Here is a 21919-nt window from a genome sequence, read left to right as displayed (position 1 = left end):
GAAGACAGAAAAGGGAAACGGGGTCTGGAGGAGAAAATGACCTCGCGATAAACCCCGGCCAGAGCCGCTCTGCCTTTGAGGATCAAGGAACGGCAACATCTGGCCCGGCCGAAAGCACGCTTGATCAATAAATTGTGCTACCAGGCACAGAATCAGAGAGATCTGAGAGCCATTCATTAACGAGCTCGTTAAGTGATTGATATGCTTAATTTTCCTGTCAAATGCGGACTTCCCTTGTAAACATGTCAATTGAGAAAAGTTCAAGCTTGTCACTTGGATTTATGGCTGGAATAACATGTAGGTGGAAAAGAGCGACGTGTCCCCTGTGGCCCGTGTTGTTTCCTATTGCAGCGGGGCCAAGGGAGCCAGGTGCTGCCGTGCCCTCCTGCTGCCCTCCTCCTCCTGCCTGCCCACAGCTGAGATAACAGAAGCAGACTGGTCACTGGAAGAGCCCCAGAACTTGGCCCGGCAACAATTAGCCCGTTAATTTGTTTGCATTGATAAAGCTTCAGGGTGCTTTGAAGGGTTGGCGTGGGAGCCCAAATCCCACCTGAAGCAGCTGCATGTCCATTACCCACCACTGGAGACTTTTAGCCAACGCAGCAATGGTGGTCTCTTCGTCTCATGCGTTTTCCCAGAGCCTTGCCATGAAACTGAGTGTTGCACGCATGTCTCTGTTGTGGTATTTTGGGGTCTGGTACACGGGGATGACAAGGACGCTCTTGGAGCATCACCTCACTGCTCACCCAGGCACTGCTATCAATAAACCTCTTTGTGCCTGACTCATTTTTATTTCTAACTTCTATCAGCAGTCATCGAATCGACACCTTAGTTCCCTTCAGCGTATTCCCGCTGGTGTCATTTTTTGATAAATGCCAAGAACAGCCTAGCAGCAGGAGGCCATTATCCTGTGACATGCTCCACTCTGCTCACATTATCGCTAAAATAACACGGACGCTCGCGCGAATCCCGCAGCAGCTCAGGCAGGGAGCAGAGCCCAAGGGCCGCCCAGCACCAGTTGGCAACTGGTGGAGACGGGTAGGGCACGGTGAGTGCTTCCCATAGAGGGGAAAAAGCATTCCAAGTGGATGTTTGGCACGTTTCTATGCCATTTTTGAGTTATTCCTCTTTCTATTTCTTTTCTTCTCAGTGCCCCCATGAAGAGCCCACAATCTCGGTGACAAAAAGGAGGGAGAGGAACACTGCAGCCAAACCTAACACCATTCAGCCGTCACCTAAACCCTCCAATTTAGGTTTAGACTCGGGAAGGCTTAACATCCAATGTGCTGTGTGAGTTTCTGAGGCTGGTAGGGGAATGTCAAAACGCTGAGCAGAGAACCGCTCCTGCTCATTTCCTCCCAAATTTGCCCATCCAATCACACTCCTCTTGAAAAAGGCAGATTTCAGGGCCCTCCCTGGACAACGAGAGTCTGATCCTGTTCCCTGCACAGCAAGGATTTGCCATCGTTTTGCATTAGCCTCGCACGATCTGGGTATTTATTTTTGCTAATATGACACAATTAAAGGGTAATCGTATCTGTACCTTTCATATCATGTCAGGCAAAATGAACACAGTTAGAAGGATGATGCTAATGTGACACGATAGGACACAGTTAACGCGACGAACTGTTCCGATTGAGTTAACGCAGGGACGCAGTGGAGGGGGATGCTGGTGGTGCTGCTCCCTGCTGCTCCCCATTGGAGCCACTGCATCCTGACAGGCAGCTGGGAAGGGACCACCGTGGGGATGGAAGGAGAAAAACCCATGAACTGGCACTGTGAGATGGCTCACACCTTGCTGGCTGCTTCTCCTCGTGCTGCTCAGTCTCTACTTGCAGCATCCCCAACACTTCGCACGCTAAGGAGCCCTCTCCATCTACAGCTTTGAGGCATGGTGGCTAAACTTGGGGGAAATAATTAACAATTATTTCACAGGAGAAGGTTCCAGCTGGAGCAGTATCTGGTGGTTGAACATATATCTACCAAAGGATTGTTATTTAAGCAATAACCCTTGAGAAATTGGTCGTTACCAGCATTAAACGACTCAGCCCATTGCCAAGGATGGTTAACGCTCTAATAAACTGGTCATTAACTGCAGTAACAATGAATTTCGAGGGGATTATTGCTATTATAAACCTTAATCAATGGTTTATAACAGCAATAATGTGGTCCTTTCTTTTAATGGTAAGTAGTGCAGCATGAGCAGCCTGCTTGGAAATATTTTCGGCCGGGCTGATAAGACAAAAGCGGACGTTGGGAGCTCTCCAACTCTGAACACTTTTGGGGAGGAAGAAAAGGCTCAAGGAGGTCATGCAGAGAGGTGGGATGGGGTGGGGTGGGAGGGGGTAGGATGGGATAGGGATGAGACAGAATAGGATGGGGTTGCAATGGGATGGGGATGCAATGAGATGGGATGGGATGGTGTGGGGTAGCCATGGCCTCTTGTTAGCTGCTTGTCTACAGTGTGAAACAGCTGAGGGACAGGAAGGCCTGATACTCAAGCTGAGGTAGGTGTGCCAAAGCCCCAGTTTCTGTGAGCAGGCAGGGAATAAGCCAGCAACAGAGACAGGAGAGCCCCTGCCCTGCCCTTCAACCTGCCAACCCCAGTGCAGATGGACAGGGAGCAGCCCTGGCACACTCCCTTCTTGCTGTGCATCCCTTAGGAAACAACCCACGGCGCCATAACAAGGGAGCAGCCTGGCATCAGCATCCTTCCATGAGGCTTAGAGAAGCATTCCTCATCCTGAGCAAGTGGAGCCGAACCAGAGTCTGTGGCTTGGAGGACTGCACGCTCTGTGCTCCCCGCAATCCCTGGCTGACTCAGGGCTCAGCTCTGTGCCCAGCCAGGGAATTATCCCTTCTCCTGCTGCATGCAGCTGGCCTTCAAGCTGGGTCTCCCAGGGGAACTCGAGCCGCACAGGCTGGCTGAGGAGTGAGTGGTAATCACACCCTGACTTCGGCAGAGATTTTCTCTCTCCTTTGCTTGAGGTTTTGATGGATCCTCAGAGCAGGTGCTCAATCCCTGCCCTTATCCCTGTGCTCCCGCTTGCCTTGTACTGCATGAGCCAGGGCAAAGCCATGGGAGCTTTGGGGCTCTGGTCAGCTCGGGGCAGTCCCTGATGTCCTACATACCTTCTGCATGATGCTCTCCTCCCCCAAATGTCCACATCCCCTGCTGCTGGATGGTGGACACTTCTCCCTCCACTTTTCTTTTTATTTTTTTGAAAGAGGGCTGCAATGGAATAAATTGGAAAGTTTACTTCATGTAGCATGGAAATAAAAAAGCTCATTCAGAAAGTTAATGATTTATTTTATAGTTTCATTATCAGGGTCACATTACTCAATAGCATTTCAAACATGTCATTTGTACAAACTATGGTAATTAAAATTTATAACGTACTTCATCAGCGGCATATGAATCTTTTAGCCAGCACTCTGCTGTCATATAAACAGTGTAATTTCAGCTGCAATTCACCCTTTATTGGCTCTCATTTGTGATTTAACAGCCATCAATGACTGTGCTATAAAGAATAAATTAACCATCCGTAAACCTTATGATGACAGGGACAGTCAAACAGACTTAAGCTGCCTCCACCAGCTCTGGTTAGCCAACAACCATCAGGCACAGGAGGTGCCATGCACGAGGTGCTGAGGGTGCTCATGGCATCCCCAGTGCTCCCAGTGCTCCTGGTGGCTCTGGTGCAACCAGTGCTCCCATTGCTCTCGGTGTCCCCAGTGTTCCCAGTGCTCCAGTGCTCCCCACGGCCAGCCCCACGCAGGCATCACCAACCCAAACCCCAGCAGCTCCAGCCCCAGGCTCCAGCTTTATGGATTTGAGAGCAAATCCACCACGAGCCATTTCTTAATCGAGGGCTCCTCGCAGCCGGCAATTATCCGGCGGCTTATTTGCGCCCATCTTCTGCGGAGGGAGCAATACGTTTTAATGGGATCCCTCCTATGCTTAGAGCTGACACTGTACAAAGCTAATAAATGATATGGATTGGATTTGTTACTGAGACATCTCCAAGGAGCCTGGGTCATACAGGCCAATAAAATTGGCCTCATAAATTTACCCTGACACACAGGATTACTCCAGCATTGCTGAGGTCACCTTCTCCCACTGATTTATGGCCGGCCCATGGGTTAATAATACTGTTTACGGGGCGGTTGTTTTCCCCTACACGTAGCAGATATTAATCAGTGCATGCCGGCCTTTTCGGCGCGCCGTGGGCGGGTGCAGCACTGGGGGACGTGGGATGAGGACGTGGTGGTGAGGGCGGGAGTGATTGATTTTCCTGGTGAGACTTTTCGTGGTCACAGAACCTCCCGAAAGCCCTCGGGGGGAGCGACAGCTTCCTGCAGCAGGAGGGGTTCGACATCCAAAGCTGCAGCTCCTGCCTGGACTGCACGGTGCCTCAGTGCCCATCCAGGTGTGCAGGACAGCGGGTTGCCTGAGGCTGAGATGCAGCCATGCAGCTCCTGGTAGCCATGCCAGCAGTCTTTTCCACAGTGCACCACAGGCAGGGCGGTTTCACAGCCTTCATAGCTCACAGGTGAAGCACTGCTCCACCAGCACAGGATCTCATACCCGGAGAAGCTCAGATTTCCCCCAGGTCAGCACAAGGGCAGTCCCTGCTGCAGCTGTAGCCCCATGTCTGCAGGTATCCAATGGCCTGAGCTCCTCTTCCGTGCCACTGAATCTCCCTTTGATAGCTTAAATAGTGCCAGGCACTAGGAAGCACTGCAAGGGGATGGCATCCCCAGTGTGCCTCTGCTCAGGACAGGTAAAACTCCGCTTCCCAGGCCCTGCTTTTCCATCTCCATAGCAGAACTTTGTGCATCCAAATTCATTTAAAAGTGAAGAGCGGAGCAGAAGGCAAGTGGAGTGGCCCTGGAAATCCTGCACAGCAGCAAGGGGCCTTATGACAGCATGTGTCCATCTGTCCATGTGTCTGCATGTCCGTCATCTGTCCAAGTGTCCATGTGTCTGTGTGTCTATGTGCTCATCTGTCTAGTGTCCATCTGTCTGCCTGTCATCTGTTCATCTGTCCACGAGTCTGTGTGTCTGTCTGTCCATTTGTCCGTGTTTCTCTCTGTCCATGTGTCTGTTGATCTGCCCATTTATCCACGTGTCCGTGTGTCTGTCTGTCTGTGTGTCCGTGTGCCCAAACATCCCTTCCCATGCAATGACATCCCCACAGAGCTCCGTCCCCATCCCCACCTGCTGTCCCTGCAGCCAGCCCTGCTCTTGCAGCTTCGCGTTCTCCCTCCTGCTGCCCTAATCGGACGGGACAGGTGAGATGTGCTTCAAAACACTGTAATCATATTTTAAATGGAAATGAAACGTGCGAATTAAATGTAAATTACGGCAGAATGGGAGGACAATCACCATTAGTTAAGGTCTGACACCTATTTTTGCAGACCTTTCCTAAATGCCACAACTTGTTTCTCCGCACTCATGACAAGGACGTGTAATTACGTGGCAGCTGCTCCCCCAGCCAGGGCACTCCCAGCAGTGAGGGACTGCGTGCGGCTCTGCGGAATTACGGAGCAGCGGTGATATTTTTATTCGGGAGCCATGAAAATAAACCTCGGTGTTTTGTCCCTGAAAAGGTGAGGCGGTAATACAAAGGGACGTTTTTATAGAGTCAATTTATTTAAGGGTTCCCCCATTTGCTTTTATATTGGAAAAATATGTGCCCTGTCAATGAGCCAAATTTTCTTCTTTATCCTCCATCTCATCCCCACCCCTCTGAGCAGCCGTGGCTCCCGTGCCACGAGGCCACTGGCAGAGCCATCCAAGTTCTCCCCATGGAAGCACCCACGGCACACGTGGCACCCAAGGAGCCTAAAATGGGCAGGGACAGCTCATGCTTTTGGGTGGGAAAACTGAGAATCTCTGTCCTGAGGAAACTGAAAGCCAAGGGCTGATGTCACCTCTTGGTCACATCTGCAGCCTCTGGGCCATTTTTTGGTTCTCTGAGTACAGTAAATAGTTGAATGAAAATGATAGCTCTGACACCCTGAGCGCACTGACTAAGACATTTTGCTCAGATATATGAGTTTAGGATCACAGAACCATTAAGGCTGGAAAAGACACTGGAGATCCCCAAGTCCAACCCCAATCCATCGCACAGTGTCCGCTGACCACATCCCTCCGTGCCACATCTCCATGCTTCGTGGACATCTCCAGGGATGGTGACACCACCGCTTCCCTGGGCAGTCTATTCCAGTGCCTCAGTGCTCTGAGAAGAAATTTTTACTGATATCCAACCTGAAAGATGAGGAAACATCCATCTGAATGCGTTGCAAATGTCCTCTTTCACATCTGCAGACACTCAACCACACTCCAGCAGCAGCAAGAACCACATTTTCTGCCTTTTTCCCTTCCCCTTTTCAAAGCAGAGGGATATTTGTGCTTAATTTCTTGAAATATTGAACTGCAGGAAATGGAAATATATCATCCCACGTTGGGATAATCACAGCATTTAATTCTGGTTTCAGTAGTTCTTACTGTTATATATATATATATGGTACATTGAAACAAAATGTATTTTGAAATGGAAAAAAACTCTATGCCATTTAATTCCTAAAAGGTCAACAGAAATGCTTTGGCCTTATCGAAACGATTTTCTCCTTTGATTTTTCTTTCCAAATGCAATTTCATCAGAATCAGTGCATTTCCACAAATGTTTCACCTTTGGTGAAATGGCATCCTCTGCCTGGGAAGGGGCTCATGTGGGGCAGTCGGATGGGATGCGTGTCAATGGACCAGCTGACCTCACTGCTTGGCCCTGCGCTGCATCCTCCCCATGCGAGGGCACTGAGAGCATCCGGAGCCTTCCTGCCTGTTTGCACAAAGCTTGCAGCATTGTCAGAAAGGAAAGGGTACCATCTGGTTAGCCCTTGTTTACTGCACACCCTGCCAGTTTGAGCTTATTAATCATATTTACCCAAGTATCTTAATTACTCCCTGTCTAGCGACTTGCCTTGCACTCAGCTGTTGACCCGCTCCCCTCCCCTCTCCCTCACTCTTCTTTTTCCCCGCTGCTTTTTTAATTCTTTTCTGTCATTAATCACAGGAGCGGGGTGAGCAGAGGAATCCTCAGCTGGAGCTCACTGCCAGGCTCAGCACAGCAGGGGACACCTGCACCCATGGGGACCATGGGGTTGGTGCATGGGGACGGGCGTGCGGGGCCAGGTGCATGGAGCTGTGTGCGTGGCAGTGCATGGGGATGGATGGATGGTGGGACACGGGGCTGGATGGGTTTGGGTGCACGGTGGTGCACAGGGATGGGTGCATGGGAGGGCATGGGGTCAGGCTCTGTCCCCACCGTGCTGGGGATGGCGGCAGGCAGACACCATTACCGCCGGTAATTTGTTGATCCAGGCTCTCCTGGCGCTCCAGTGCGAGAGTGGCACCGTTTTCTTTACGACCTCATAAAGTCACAGCCGAGAGGCCGATTTGGAAAACAAACTGCCTCAGGTTGACAGATAATTAGATACAGGGGACATATTATACGCCTTTGCATATAAATGCGCACCGAAGCACATTGGTTCATCAGAAGTTGAGGCTGCGGGAGGAGTAGGGAGCCCGGCACATCAGGATCTACGCCCTGATGCCACTGGTTCTGTTTTATGGCTGATCCACCAAGCAGGGATGGAGGGTTGGCTTTGCTCTAGGCTCCGTTCCTGCAGCCACACGAGCTCCTCGCATCCTGCGATTCCTCTGCCTACACCAGGGGTTTAGTGCAGCAGGGAGGAGCGGCTGAGTGGGGATTCATTGCCACCATCTCCATCTCGGTGTTCCTATATCATGGCCAAGCCTTACTCCTCCCGCCAGCAAGCCTGCTGAGAACAGCAGAGCAATTCGGAGATGCCACAGCCCCTGTATTTATATGGCAATTCAGCATCGCTCTCTGCCCGCTCTGAACCACGCGGTTCCAGGTATTAAAGCAAACCAAAACAGTTGGGGTTCCTTTTATGCTCTCCAAGATTTAAGGTGCTATTCAGATGCCTTGTCAGGCTCTCAGGGTTTGCTTTGCCAGGAGATCAGCCCTGCCCCACATCAGGGTGAGCCCTCTTTCCTGCTCCCCCCCATGTCTCCCTCTACTTTTGGGGGGAGGCAGGAAATGTCAAATGAATGGCCCTATTCCCAAGGAGAGCTTCATTATCAATCATTCTCCCCCAGAAAGGGAATATAAAAATGTGTGTGGGAAAGATAAAGCTGTCAGAAAAGGGAAAGGAATAAAAATCCAACCCTAAACCCCCAGCAGCCCCCATGGAAGGAGGTGATATAAATACAGCTGCTGTCACTTTGATGAATTAGATCTTTTGTTAATTAGGATACATGGATGTAAGAGCTGTCTAAGCAGACAGAGCTCTCCTTTCCCTCCTCAGCCCAAGGTGCCAGTGGCCTTGCAATGCTGCGTTGGCATTTCTGCAAGCAGCCAGAGCCTGGGTGCATCCCAGGACTGGGCTGTGCCTTTGGTGGGGATGTGGCAGAGTGGCATCACTGGCACAGCCACAGCTGCCCCCGCCCAGTCAAACCCTGGTGCCCCCAGGGCACTGCAAAGGAGACTCAGCCCCGCTTGGCATCCCCTCCTCATGCCCATGGCAAATTGGGACCTCCTGTCCCAGCTCACTTGGTCACAGCTTTCAGCTCTCCATACCCCTCAGCGGCCCCTGGCTCTGCAGGTCTCCTCCACGCCATCCCCCCTTCACCGGAGCACCAATGAATTCGAGGGAGGGAGGGGAGAAAAAGTGCTGTGCTGTGTGGATTATTGTGTGTTTGTCATCTGGAGTGGTATAAGCTGTAGGTACAGCATCTCCCAGCGGTGATTTATGGCCGCTGTCAGGCAGCACCAGCGCTTTGTCTGCTGTAGCGTGGAGGATGAATGCCGCGCTGTCAGCACGGGCAGGGTAGTCTTTCTCTCGCTCTGCTCCGTGTGCTCGCTCCCCATTTCACGCCGCTGAACATAAACAATCTTTTGTAAACCTGACAGTCACACTTTCTTCTTTGGAAACATAACGCAGGAATGGATGACTCGGCTTTCACTGCCCCATTTCCTGGGCTGTGCAGAAGGGAAGATGGCGAAGGGGAGACCTCAGTGAAATCCTCAAAAAGAAGAAATCCAGGAGCAGCACTGCAATGGGATCACAGCATGCTCCCTGAAGGATTCCCACATGCCTAGAGATGAAATTAGCCGTGGGGACACTGAGCAGTGTGGCAGCTGGATGGGGCTTGGCCAGGGCCAAGGAGACCTAAGACCATTCTCATGAGCAGATCATTGGGCTGAAGCTCCTCATCCAGCTGAAAGCAAGGCTGAAGTCAAAGAGAAGCCCTGATGGCTCCCATGGTCCTTCCCACCCCAGCCCTCCCCATGACTTTGGGAGCAGGACTGCCAGGTATAGGGCACAGCAGAGGAGGGGGATGGCTCACCAGGGCTTTGCTATTTCCTTTTCCAGATGGTTTACTTTGGAAGTTCCTCCGTGTGAGTTCTGAACATCTGCTGGGGAGGAGCAGCTTAGTATAAATGTGGAGAGATTGCTGGAAGGGCTCATGTGGGGAGGTGCACAGCTCCCAGTGCCAGCAGCAGCCTAGTGGCAAAGTCCTTGCCCTGTCTCTTCCTTGTCCCTTTCCCTGTCCCTGTTCCTGCCCTTGTTCTTGTCCTTGTCCCACAGGCGGCCATGGGCTCCCCATGATTCTAGAAAACCCACAGCTGTACCTCGAGTGCATTTGTGATGGGCCATGGCTCTGCCAAGCACCCTGAGAGCTTACAAAATGCACTTTTAACTATATATATATATATATTTGTATAAATCTGAATGGCAAATAAGCTGCTGTCTCGCAGCCTGGCCTTTCCCATGTGTTTTAAAGCAATTATTTATACGTGTGAGCACAATCAGATGGGTGTTCCAGTGCCAGCACCACCTCTGTGCCGTTAGCTGAGAGCAGCCAGGGCTGCGGCATGCAGGAAGCGCAGAAAATGTGCGTAACCAGGTCATGGGGATGGGGGGAGGAATCTTTCCTGGCAGTGTGGGGGATGCATTGCTGCCACGGCCCCATGGTGAGTTGCTGGGTGTGTTCTGGGAGCTCCTATGGCCACGGCTCTGTGCCAGCACTGACAGCCCATCACTCACTGCCAGGAGGGGGATTGCGACAGCAGATGAGGTGTAAGGAAAAAGGGGAAAAGAAGGCAGAAAGGCCAAAGGCTGGCGAAGGCTGAGGGATCTTCTGCTCCACGTCACCCTCCTCTTGGCCCACTGATATCTTGAAGACCGCTGGTTCTGGGGAGGTGTTGTGTTTAATTGGAAGTTCATTTGCAGCTTCCAATGATTTGCATTACTGCCCCCTACAAACAAATCTCTCATAATTCGTGTAAGACAAAACCCAGAGATTTTACGGAAAGCAAAATGCATGCAGAGAAATGAAACTGAGTGATGGCTTTGAAAGCCACACTGCAGATCCAATACGCTGTTGTCTGATGGCTTTTTACAACATACCAATGGTTGGTGTACAGTAACTTCTGCCAAGCAAAGGGACCACTGATCTTTGGGGTGTGCAATGCGCTGCACTGCTGTTCCAAGGGAACTTCCAAGGAAAAACACACACAGGAAAAAACTTGGAGAATGATGTAGGCCTTTCCACCTCATTTGACCTCCTTTTTCTTTCCCAGAATGAAAATAGAAATCAGACAGGATTTGGGAAAGCTGAGGAAAGGGGAAAAAAACTATGTATAAGAAAAGCGTTTCTCTGAAATCCAACTTGATGTAAAATCCACTCAGTGCAGGGCTCAGCTCAATATAGAACCTAACTTAATGCAGAACCCAACTCAATGTAGAACCCAACTCAGTGTAGTACCTGCCCAATGTAGAACCCGACTCAAGGTAAAATCCACACAGAGTAGAGCCCAACTTGATGTTGGGCCACACTCGATGTAGAACATGCTCAGTGTAGAGCCCACAACCCTCCTCCACCCCTGGCAGGACTGGTAGAAGTGCCCTAAGCTCCATACAAATGCAGAGGGCTTTGGTACAGAAATGGCCCAAATACAACTGGCTGCTACCAGAACCACAAAGCAATCTCTGCATCCCACCAGCTTATTCACAGCACTGAGGACACTGAGCTTGCCTGCAGCACATCCTGCGCCGTTTCAACAGGAGCAGTGCTTGGCTTCCCCTTGCATTGTGAGTGCTGCATCCCAGCCTGGCAACCTCCCTTCTGCTTCTCATATTTCAGGTGCTGAGGTCACCTTGGTTGGGGTGGCAAATGGACTCCATCTGGAAACTTGAATATTGGACACAGGAGAACTTCCTATTGCATTTGCACGGTCGAGGTTCAGGAACTTCCAACTGCACCAAGCAATGTCTTCAGCTCTCAGCTGAACCCTGCACTCCTAGCTGATGCCTCCTTCTAAGAAGCCTTAATGCTGTTTCCCTGTGCTAAACGATCCTCCTAAGCACCCATCCAGCTGCCATTGCCTCTCCCCATTCCACTGGGCTGAGCACTCTTCCTTCCATGGGAAACATTGATTATTTCCTCCTGCAGCTGCACTTGCTGCACACAGAAGTTATGGGTCTGTCCACACCTGCGAGAGAAACATTATCCTCAGCCTTCAAGGGTGAAGCATCCTATATTTAGTTGGACTAAATAATGATTCTTCTCTATCTTTCATATCAGGATTTAAGAGCACCCTGGAGCTACAAAGTTTATTAGAACCCATAAGAAGAACTGTACCATAAACGGGACAACTGCAGCCATAAAGCTGCACCTTGAAGATGTAACAAATCCTGGGGTGCTGAAGTAGGACGCGGTCTTGTCTCAGTCAGCAGAAAGGGAAAGAAAAAAAAGGAAAGAGAAAAAAGAAGAAATGCCAACTTAAGCAGAAAAGAGGCCTGGAAATATAGAGGAGAAGAAAGGAAAAATAATAATAATAATAAAGAAAAGCACGCGGCTTGCATAGCCCACTCATGGCAGGAGCCCTGGGATGGGCACCCACACAGTAAAACTTGGCTAGGGTTAATGGGGAGAAAGTGGGAGAAAGTGGGAGAGGAGAAGGAGAGAGGAGGAAAGGAGGAGCAGGGTGTTATGGGTGGAGAGAGTAAGGGAGGAGTGGGGCATTCCGTGATGCCTTTCCCTTATTGGCATTCATTTCTTTAACTTGTCTGCTTTACCTCATCAGCATTTCTTTACCTACTGCTCCTCTCCAAACCTATGGGCTCTGAGCGAGTGCTCCTGTGGGCTGCGCAGCTCATGGCTGCCCTTGGGCACCAAGGAAAGCCCAGTCCTGCCCTGCAGCCCTGCTGTCACACTGCTTTACTGCACTGCTGTCAGATGGACTCCCTGACAGAGGGCTCTTTTATAACTAATGGAGTTTTATTTTGCAGAGGGAAAAAATGGAGAGCTAAGTGGGAAAGGGGAGAGAGAGAGGAACAAACCACACATCTTTTTACATAGGATCCACAGTTAATTCTTAATTAGAACTGACAGATGCTTCTCCCATAATCCTATTCCCAACATGTTCTGTTTGCTTTGTTTGGCGCTGCGTGATCCATGGTGGCATCGTAATGACCTTTCGCAGCTCGTCCTGGAAGTGTTATTGGCACTCCAATGATTTATTGCATGTTCCAGTTGATTACTGGGCCATTTGTCAACTTTTTTTTTCTTTTTTTTTTTTTTGCTCTCCATAAACTTGTCTCCTGTGTCACTGACATTCGTGAGCATGAAAATTTAAACAAATAGTGGCCAGTCCTGCTGCTGCTGCAGCTTCGGCAGTGGGACAGCTGCATCCAATGAACCCTGCTCCTCCTCAGTCCATTATTGGCATTTTGGTGCCACTTTTGGGAATCAGGGAAAGTCTATGCTGGAATGAACCACCAAAATAATGATCTTTGCAACTGCTGCCTGAGGACAGGCTTTACAATTAGCACCACGGCTTTCATGAGGGTGGATAGAGATAGAACAAGGGGGAATGGTTTTAAATTAAGACAGGGGAGGTTTAGGTTAGATATTAGGTGGAAGTTTTTCACCCAGAGGGTGGTGATGCACTGGAACAGGTTGCCCAAGGAGGTTGTGGATTCTCCATCCCTGAAGGCATTCAAGGCCAGGCTGGAAGTGGCTCTGGGCAGCCTGGTCTGTTGGTCGGTGACCCAGCACATAGCAGAGGGTTTGGAATGAGGTGATCATTGTGGTCTTTTTCAACCCAGGCCATTCTGTAATTCTATGATTCGGTTTACATAGCAGAGGAAGGAGGAGGAATGGGGGATCTGTGTGATAGTAGCCATCAATGCTACTCAGATTGGTACTGGGGTGGGGTGTTAGATGCATGGATCAAACTCCCAAAGACAAATTCCCATCCTGAGCAGGGCCAGCTGCTCCCTACCAACAAATCCCCATCCCCCAGAATGGAGTGATAATGGGGAGCACCCGGATGGGAACGCAGTGGCTGCTGCAGTGGCCTGGAGAATCTGCACTGCATTTCGAGGAAGCATTTCCAGGCGCCTGTATAAATCACCACTCCTCACTGCAGTAAAGGCAAAGCATTGTTTCACTGCGGTGACATCAATGCAGGCCACATAAATTATTTTTTATAAAGTGTGCAGTGCCCTGTAAAAATACACACGCAATCTGAGGGTACTGCAGAGAGAATGCAGGAGCACAGCCAGCTCTGGGCAAGGAATGGGATGGGAGAGGAAACGCTGGGGTGGGAGTGGGGTGGTTGGGTCTTTTTCCAATTCCAGTTTGGATCGGCATGTAATGTATGGCTTAATTTCCTCTCAAATTAGACACTTGATAAAAAAAGTTATTATATCTGTCAAGTTGCCAGTGCTTTTTATGAGTGTGATAAACTAAGAACCACTGCTTTACAAACCTTGATAGGATGTTTCAGTACCTGGAAAACAATTTTATTGCAGCCTGGACTACTAACAAATTGCAAATACTGATTAAGCCATAAAGTTACAACAACATTAAAAAATAATGAGAGGTTATTGCACGGGGGGAAGGCTCTCAGCAGTGGATGCAGCCACCCGCTCTGGGCCGCAGCTGAACTGCATGGTGCGTTCTCACCATGGGAGTGAGTGTGAGGATAAGGGATCTGGATGGCGATGGTTCCCCATCTGTAACATTGAGATCAGAGCACAGTTCAGCATCAGGCTGCTCAGGGGCTGCTTAGACCCCCAGATCTATGCTGGGAGGCACATCTGCCTTTGCCAACCAGAACGGGAAGATCAGGACACGGTGCAACTTTTGGGCACCTTTTCTGCTGTACTCTGAACCAAATGTTCTCAAGAAGCAGCATTGCTCACCAGCATCAGGTGAAGGAGGAGACCCATATTTCAGATCCAGTATGAGACACATGGTACTGATTTCCACCTCTTATTAATAACTGGGCCATTTGGAGACCAGTGACAGTAGGAACTACAAAAGGGACATCACAAGGACAACACAATTGCCTCCCAGCTCTCCTGCTTGGTCCACCCTCACATAGCAGAATTGCTTCAAAGTGGGGCATTCCGCACACCTGCATATCACATCTGACCCTGGCTCCATCCACCTGCACCCTGCAAGGATGGATGATGTGCTTCACAAACACCTGAAGAAGAGCAGCAGAGGGCAGCTGTATCAGGAAACCTCTCCAAATCCAAGGTGATATTCTCCCTTCTTTTCCTCCCTGCTGTCTACTGAGCTCTGCTGGCTGTGCAGGTACTCACAGAATCACAGAATGGCCAGGGTTGAAAGGGACCTCAAGGATCATGAAGCTCCAAACCCCTGCCACATGCAGGGCCACCAACCTCCCCACTTAATACCAGACCAGGCTGCCCAGGGCTCCATCCAACCTGGCCTTGAACACCTCTAGGGATGGGGCATCTACAACCTCTACGGGAAAACTGTTCCAGCACCTCACTACTCTCATAGTAAAGAACTTTTCCCTGACATCCAACCTAAATCTCCCCCCCTCCAACTTAAAACCATTTCCCCTTGTCCTGCTCAACTGGACACACACCTGCCCTATCCTCCTACTCTGCTCCACGCCTCTTCTGCTCCTGAAGGGCAAACTTGCCTTGCAGCCCTTCCTCCCCATGCTATGCTCAGGGCTGTGCTCAATCACTGCATGGCTGACCTAATGGCGCTGCAATTAAAGCCACGTAGGGTTATTGCTACACCAGAGCTGCTGCGGAGGCCGCTCACATCACCGCCAGCCTCCGTGTCCCTGCACATCCCTTTCCTCACCACTCACCCACACGGTGCTTTGCAGCCCCTGTGTGCACTGCCTGCAGTCAGCCCTCGGATTGTTCTGCCCTGCATTCTGTCTCACACCATCCCAGAGGTGAGCGCAGCTCTGAGTGGTGCCCGATGGAAACAGCGCTGCTTGCGAGCGTGATCTAACGGCGTTTCCTTATGCACACACAGAACTGGCATTTTGCTAGATTTAGGGAAGTAAGCAAGACGTATTTGTCTGCGGAGGCTTTGCACCTTCGGCAATTATGTCTGCAGTCTGGAAAACAACAGCAGCGGGGTTGCAGCGGGGAGGGAAAAAAAATTCTATCATGTCAGAATAATGAGATCTGTGATTTCAGCACTTACTGGGTCAGAGACGCACGCAGTGTGTTATCTGTAATGCTTTCCTCTGACATTCAGGTAAATTGCATTTATGGAGAGGACACCAGGCAGTGGTGTGGGGACTTGGCTGGCTCCTGTCGGATGCTCTGGGGGGTGCTGGGGCAGCCCCCATCCATCTGCACCAGCAGGGGTGCAGGGATGCAGCTGCACAGAGTGCATCACTGAGCGCTGAGCCCCACAGTGCTGCTCCTCCTATGAAGATAAGGGTGGTGGGAGTTCACTGTGGCCAAGCTCACTGAGCAATGTGCCATGCACCTGCAGCTGCTTCCCAAGCAGACAGGATGGTGCCTTCTCCTAATCTGCACTTTGCTTCTTCCCCACATCCCTCATTGCCCAGGGTTTCCTTACAGGTTTTGTTTTTCTCTTGTTTTTTTTTTTTTCCATCACTCCTTTCACTCTTTCCAGCAGAGGAAGAAAACTGCATGAACCACAGAGCCCTTCTTTTCCAGCTGTTAGACAGAAACACTGCCTGCGCCCATCCCAGGACCAAACCTCCCACTGCGGGAGCTGCTGCTGCAGCCCTGGGCCAGCCCTGCTCTCTGCCAGCAGCTCCTATGTTTACAGCTTTCCTTCAGGGCTTGCATTACAGGATCTGGAGTTTGTCTTGGAGCTGCTCTGCCCCAGGCAGCGCTGGGGGGAACCCAGAACCAGCACTGCCCACCGTGGCCCATTCCCATGGCTACTTTGTGCCTTGACGGGATCGACCCACAGCGATACAAAGCGCTCTCCTCCCATCCGACTGCTGATCTTTTGGGCAATTATTTGGAAGTAATGAAAGTGAATGCATGACATTTAAAAAAAGAAACTCCGCTGTCAGCAGGAAAGCTGCCACATTCCTCCTGCACCTTGGAGAATACGCTTAGCTTGAAATAATGTTCATTTTAGCAGAGTTGTAAATTACAAGTGTGCTGGGGTCTTGTGGGATTTATTACCATTTGGAAGGAGGTTATAGGCCTCGCGCTGTTGCTGCTGCATCTGGTGCACGGTACAGAGCAGCCACAGAGCAAAATTTGGAGGCAAAAGAAAGCACCTTTTATAGCCCCTCTCGGGTGGCTTGTATCGCTCGCATTACACATGCACACACACCACCTCCAGCACTACGCAGGAAGGATTTCACAATCCCTTTTCCCGGTTGCCTGCTGTAATTGATCCGCTGTTATTAATGCCGACCAGGAGAACTCGCCGGGCACGGCGGCACGGAGCGTGGCACAGAGCCCCCAACCGCGGCGCGGGGCCGCGTCCTCAGGGATGGCCCCACGGGTCTGTGCTCGTGTTTTCCATCGCAGGTGTTTCATAAAACGTAGCCCCAGCCCTGGCAGGAAACAATAAGCTCGAGCTTCCTCTGCATGGACTGAAGGGATTTCTCCCTCCCTTTTGGCAGGGCTGGGGCTCTGCTAATGGAATGTGAATGTTCCTCGATCCTGACCCTCCTGTCTTCAGTCTGTAAATGGTAAAGGCTCACCTTTAGTCTGTGCCATTAGTGATTAATTAATCTCAGTGTTTATTTAACCCATCCCTCTGGGTGTTGGTTTCTGCACTGAGGATGGTGTGGTTCCCCTCCTCTCCACCACCAGCCTTGTGGGTGCTGACCCCCGGCCATGGGATGCTGCAGGGTTGTTCCTGGTGGCACATGGGCATTGTCCCCCAGAGGGTTTGGCACCAATGTGTCACAAACTGCTGGGAGAGCTTCAGCTCCTGGTGCTGCTCCAGTCCCCAACAAGGGCAGGGATTCTCTTACTCCGCGATCTGTTTATCTCCGTGAATGCCATTAATCACGTTCAGTGCCCAGATGGCTTATAACACCACATCCATCCTCTAAGAGCTGTTATCACGCACCCCGAAGATCTGTCAGATGAATAGCCAGGTCAGATGCAGCTGCTCCAATATCCCAAAGAAATCCTATTTATCATCTCAGATGAAACCAAAGCAGTTGCCCCCCCGTCCCTCATTGGGCTGGCTGCAGTGCAGCCCTCCAGCCCCCAGCGGGTTGGCTGCAGAGCTGTGTTTCTTGGCCCTTCGCATCCCGCTGCTGCCGCCTTCCATCTGCAGCCCCGTGATAAATGGCCGCGGGGTGCCAGGTACAGTTCAACGCTAAAAAATCCCGATGTGTGACTTCGGCATCTCATGGCAAGTCATTAATCTGGAGGGAGGCCGGTGCCAGGAAGGGGCTCTCCATTGCTGGACCCGCTCCGTGCAGCCGATGCCAGAGGCGGGGAGGAGGGAGGAAAGGCCCCATCCATTTTCCACAAGGAGAGCTCTGGGGCCGTTAACCCTCTCTGCAGCCCATATCCATACAGGGGAACCTGGGGCAGGTGGCATGTACCCCCCCTAGGAGACTATGCTGCAGTGGGAAATGCAAAACCCAACTGGTGCTCTGTGCCTGGAGCAAAGAACAGGAACCACTGGCACCAGGTGATGCCCCAGCCCTGGGCATGGCTCCTCTTGCCCTGAGGATCCCCCCTCTCTTCTCAGCACACACACCCCGAGCCACGTGCCTGGTGCCAAATTGAGTTGTAGCCGTGAATTATTTAGAAGCATCAGTGGAATATTGTTGTATCAGTAACGCAGACTATCAGTTTGTGGCCTTGGGGCTGCCTCAGTTACACACTCCATCACTATTTTCTCTCATGAATAATGTAGGAGCGGAATTACTCTGCATGTAGAGAATTCATACCCTGAGAAAACAAGGTTGCTCCAAAATTAATTTTCCGTACTAAAAGAGCGACAGAAAATCAATTAATCGCATATTATTCTATACGGAGACAGAGTAAGGGAAACAGCGAAAATGGCTGTAGCTATACATCAGCAAATGCTGTATTGGCAGAGTGCTTTGCAGGGCTGTGAGTTACTGCCTTCTCTGAGCGAGGGGAATATATTCTGACCCAGAGAGCCCTCCAGTGCTGGGATGGGCTGATGGCAGCCCTATATGGCCCCACTCCCATGGGCTGGGGTGAGACCACGCAGTGCTGAGCCCACCTGGTTCTGCTCCTCCTGCAGACCCTACGAGCACCATGGGGATGCTGTAACCACACTGCGACCCACGTCCATCGCACAGTCTCCTCAACAGTCACAGGCTTAAAAAATGGCATCGTAATGAAGGGACAAGAAATGATGAGGCCAACCTCAAAAGAGAGCGGAGCATCGACAGCATCTTCAGGAGTAGGACTCAGAGCCAATGTAATGAAGGCTCAGGCTGTTTTTCTCACGGCAAATTGTTTTCCCCGAGCACCCAGCTCCTCTGTTATCTCTCAGCACTGTTACGTTTCGAGGGTCATCACACAGTGCAGATCATTATTCCAGCAAAGAAAGCAGCGGCTTTCAAAGTGTTCACAACAACAACAGCTGCAGCTGCGATGGCATTTACAAGTTCCATCCTCGGCGTTATTAGCCAGGATGGTTTCTGAGCTGAATTTATGGTTGATTTTTTTTTATTTTTTTTTAAAGTGCTGTTAACAGGAACATTTGAAGAAGCAATGACCGTTCCCTGAGCTGTGTTCAGTGAGCACCAAGACGTCCCCGCGCTCTTGCCGTGCTTGGGCAAAGAGCAGCCATTGCTTTGGACCCAATGCCACTTTGTCACCGCTCCTCCAGCGCTAATGCAGACACTTTGAACGCGGGATTATTCTGTCCACCCCCTTTAGACTAAATCTGCCTTGGAAAACAAATGACCCTGTTGGGCTCAAAACGCTCCCGCAGCTGACTCCATAATGAGCTGTTTATTATAGTTCCCATAAGTGAAATCCATTAAGGCTGACAGAAACGCAGCTAAAGTTTACATCCAGCATCCGTTTGAGGGGAGTTCTGGGCCTGAATTAAATTTGCCCCTTCCCTCCTCCACCCCGGCAAAGCCATACATGACTCTTAAATGAATTTTCCATCGTTATTTTCCAGAATAACGCAGAGCTTTGCTGGGCCCTGGCTGATCTGGCAAGCCGTCCGACCTGCCTGCTATGAGTCAGAGTTCTCCCCCTCCCAGTGTCAGCTTTCAGTCCTGAAAACTTGAAAGGAAGAAAGGTAGTTTAAGAATGACATTGTTCTTTAGATCTTAGTGAGTAATCCGAGTTTTTTTAAACGTCCTTTCAAGACTAATAGTGGTGCAATGGCGTTACGATTGTGGCTGGCTGAAAAATGGAGTTTCCATTGTGTGAGAAGTTCTGAGGTTCCTCATGAGAACGACTGTCCCAAATTTAGACAGAAAGCCAACGTCTGTCTGCGCGTTGCAACCCAAACAATTAATCTTCTTCTGCTGTGTCAATTATAATATGACCTTAATGCAGAACAGGACTGTCAAAATGAAAGATTTGGGGATTCTGAAAGCAGAATCTCTTCGTAGTTTTCAAGAAGAAGTTAAACAGACTGACATGTTTGTGAGGGACGATAATAGGGGTGGGGGATAAGGAAAGATAAATGATGATCCCAAAGGTGACATAAACAGGAGTGCTGCTGTCCAGCCATCCCAAACCATATCCCTGCTATTATGTCTCCTTCCTCCCCCTCCTCCAAATGCAGCATCGCTCCACTGCTCCAATGGCTCACCCAGAGCTGTACTTCACCACCACATCACAGCACCATCAGCACTGCAGGGTCGCAGTCAATGCACATGAATTGAAAAGAAGTTTGATGGCTACACCTTGTAAATCTAGCAGGAAAGGAGTAATTTCTATAGAGTTGTGTGTGGTACGTGTGCAAGCAGGAGGGACTGTCTGCATTAGCATATAAATGCATTTAAAGTGAGACAAATACTGGCAGTTTTGGCAAGCAGGATACCTCTGGAATCAGAAATGTAAACTGTTTAGAAAAGGAAACGTTTTTGTTTAAATGTAAGGAGAAGGCGGCTTGGGAAGGTAAACATCCTCCCGGCGAGGCCATTGCTTTCGGAACTGGTGCTGCCCATCTGTGTGCTGAGAAGGTGAATGTCACCCAGGCAAACTTCACCGCATTGGAAACCTGCAGGCAGAATTAGGTCCATTCTGTAGGGCACAGTACATCCTTGAGGCCATCCTGGCTCCATGACGTGGTTGTGCACGAAAATAACGTTTGTATGGAAGAATCCCATCGCAGACCTCAGTCCTCCCATGAGCTCCCTGCACGTGCTTTGGGCCCATGGAGCTGAATGGGCACAGCCCCGGTGCAACAACAGCGACTTTGTCCCAGCGGCCATGATTCTGTCTGCTCATCACCAGCGTTTGTTTTGGAAACAGCTGTTAGCCTGTGCGGTAAAACATAAGATGGAAAGTGTCACAGGAATGTGGTTGTCATGTGAAACCTTTCCGAGGAATGGCAGGGAGATTTATAGTTTGCATTTGGTTTTAATTCGATGCATATGGCAGCAGATGCTGGAGATCGGGGAATGGCACTCGTGGCCAGAGTGCATTTTTCGGGGCTGGCGGTGACCCTGCTTTTGGGATGGGAATGCATTTCACTGCAATGCACCCGCTCAGTGCCGGTGCTTCCTTCCTTGGCAGCTTCTTCCCAACTCTTTTGTCACTGTTCTGCGATCCGGGTATGTGGGATTAGAAATTAAATGCTTTTTCCCTCCCTCCCAGCTTTGCTGTTGGGAAAAAACAAGCCAAACAAGCACAAACAAACCCAAAGCAGATGTGGCCGTGCAATGAAAGAGGAGAGCACTGTGCAGCCCTGTGGGAGCTTCCACGTGGCTGTGGGCTGCATGGAGCTGCGCTTATGGGAGTGGGCTGGCGGCAGTGGAGGGGGCAATCAGAGCACCTCATCCATGAGGAATTGGAAAAATGCGATGTGATTCCTTCAAAAGGAAGGAGAGAGAGCGAGCAATGCAGGGAATGCCACAAGAGTCATGCAGGCAAAAGTCTGCAGCTGGCCGAGCTGGAAAACAAATGATTTTAATCAGCTGCTATTCAACCACTGTCAGCTCTGATTTACTGTGTTCTGCCAATTAAGGTCTGGGGGTGTGGGGGGTAGGAGGTGAGAAACAAAAGCACAGTGCCGGGGGAGAGGATCAGCAGAACAGAGCAGGATGGGGCTCTCACACCCAGAACCCCCTGTGCACCCAGCAGGGTGCAGGGCTGGCAGACAGTGTGCAAAGCAGGGGGGGAACTCTGCAAGCCAAGGTGGTTCCCAAACACATCTTTCATCCCCGCCACTCTCACGCAAAGCAAATTGCTTCCATGAGCTGAGAATGACAGCATGACTCGAGGTCTCTTCCTCCCTCCTGGATCATGACAAATGGATTCAGCACCGACAGTTCCAGTAGGGCTGCGATATGAGCTTTCCGCAATTAATTAGTGTGGCTAAGTAGCAAGCAATGAAGAAAATTAA

General features: G+C 50.5%; 1 long non-coding RNA gene across 3 annotated transcripts in view; it reads right to left on the bottom strand.

The window, feature by feature from the left end:
• LOC128090004 (uncharacterized) overlaps positions 1-21919 on the bottom strand; it is a 101072-nt gene that overhangs the window by 20287 nt on the left and 58866 nt on the right. The window contains exon 4 of one of the 3 annotated variants that reach the window (XR_008210756.1): positions 18599-20834. The exons of the other annotated variants lie outside the window; for them this stretch is intronic. This is a non-coding gene — a long non-coding RNA (uncharacterized LOC128090004). Of the gene's footprint in view, positions 1-18598; positions 20835-21919 lie in introns of those variants that run through there. 3 annotated transcript variants of the gene reach the window in all.

The sequence above is a fragment of the Tympanuchus pallidicinctus genome, unplaced genomic scaffold, assembly GCF_026119805.1.
Source record: "Tympanuchus pallidicinctus isolate F22 unplaced genomic scaffold, pur_lepc_1.0 scaffold41, whole genome shotgun sequence".
Lineage (NCBI taxonomy): Eukaryota > Metazoa > Chordata > Aves > Galliformes > Phasianidae > Tympanuchus > Tympanuchus pallidicinctus.
The sequence above is the reverse complement of the archived record's forward strand: the minus strand, read 5'-3'. Positions and strand labels throughout refer to the sequence as shown.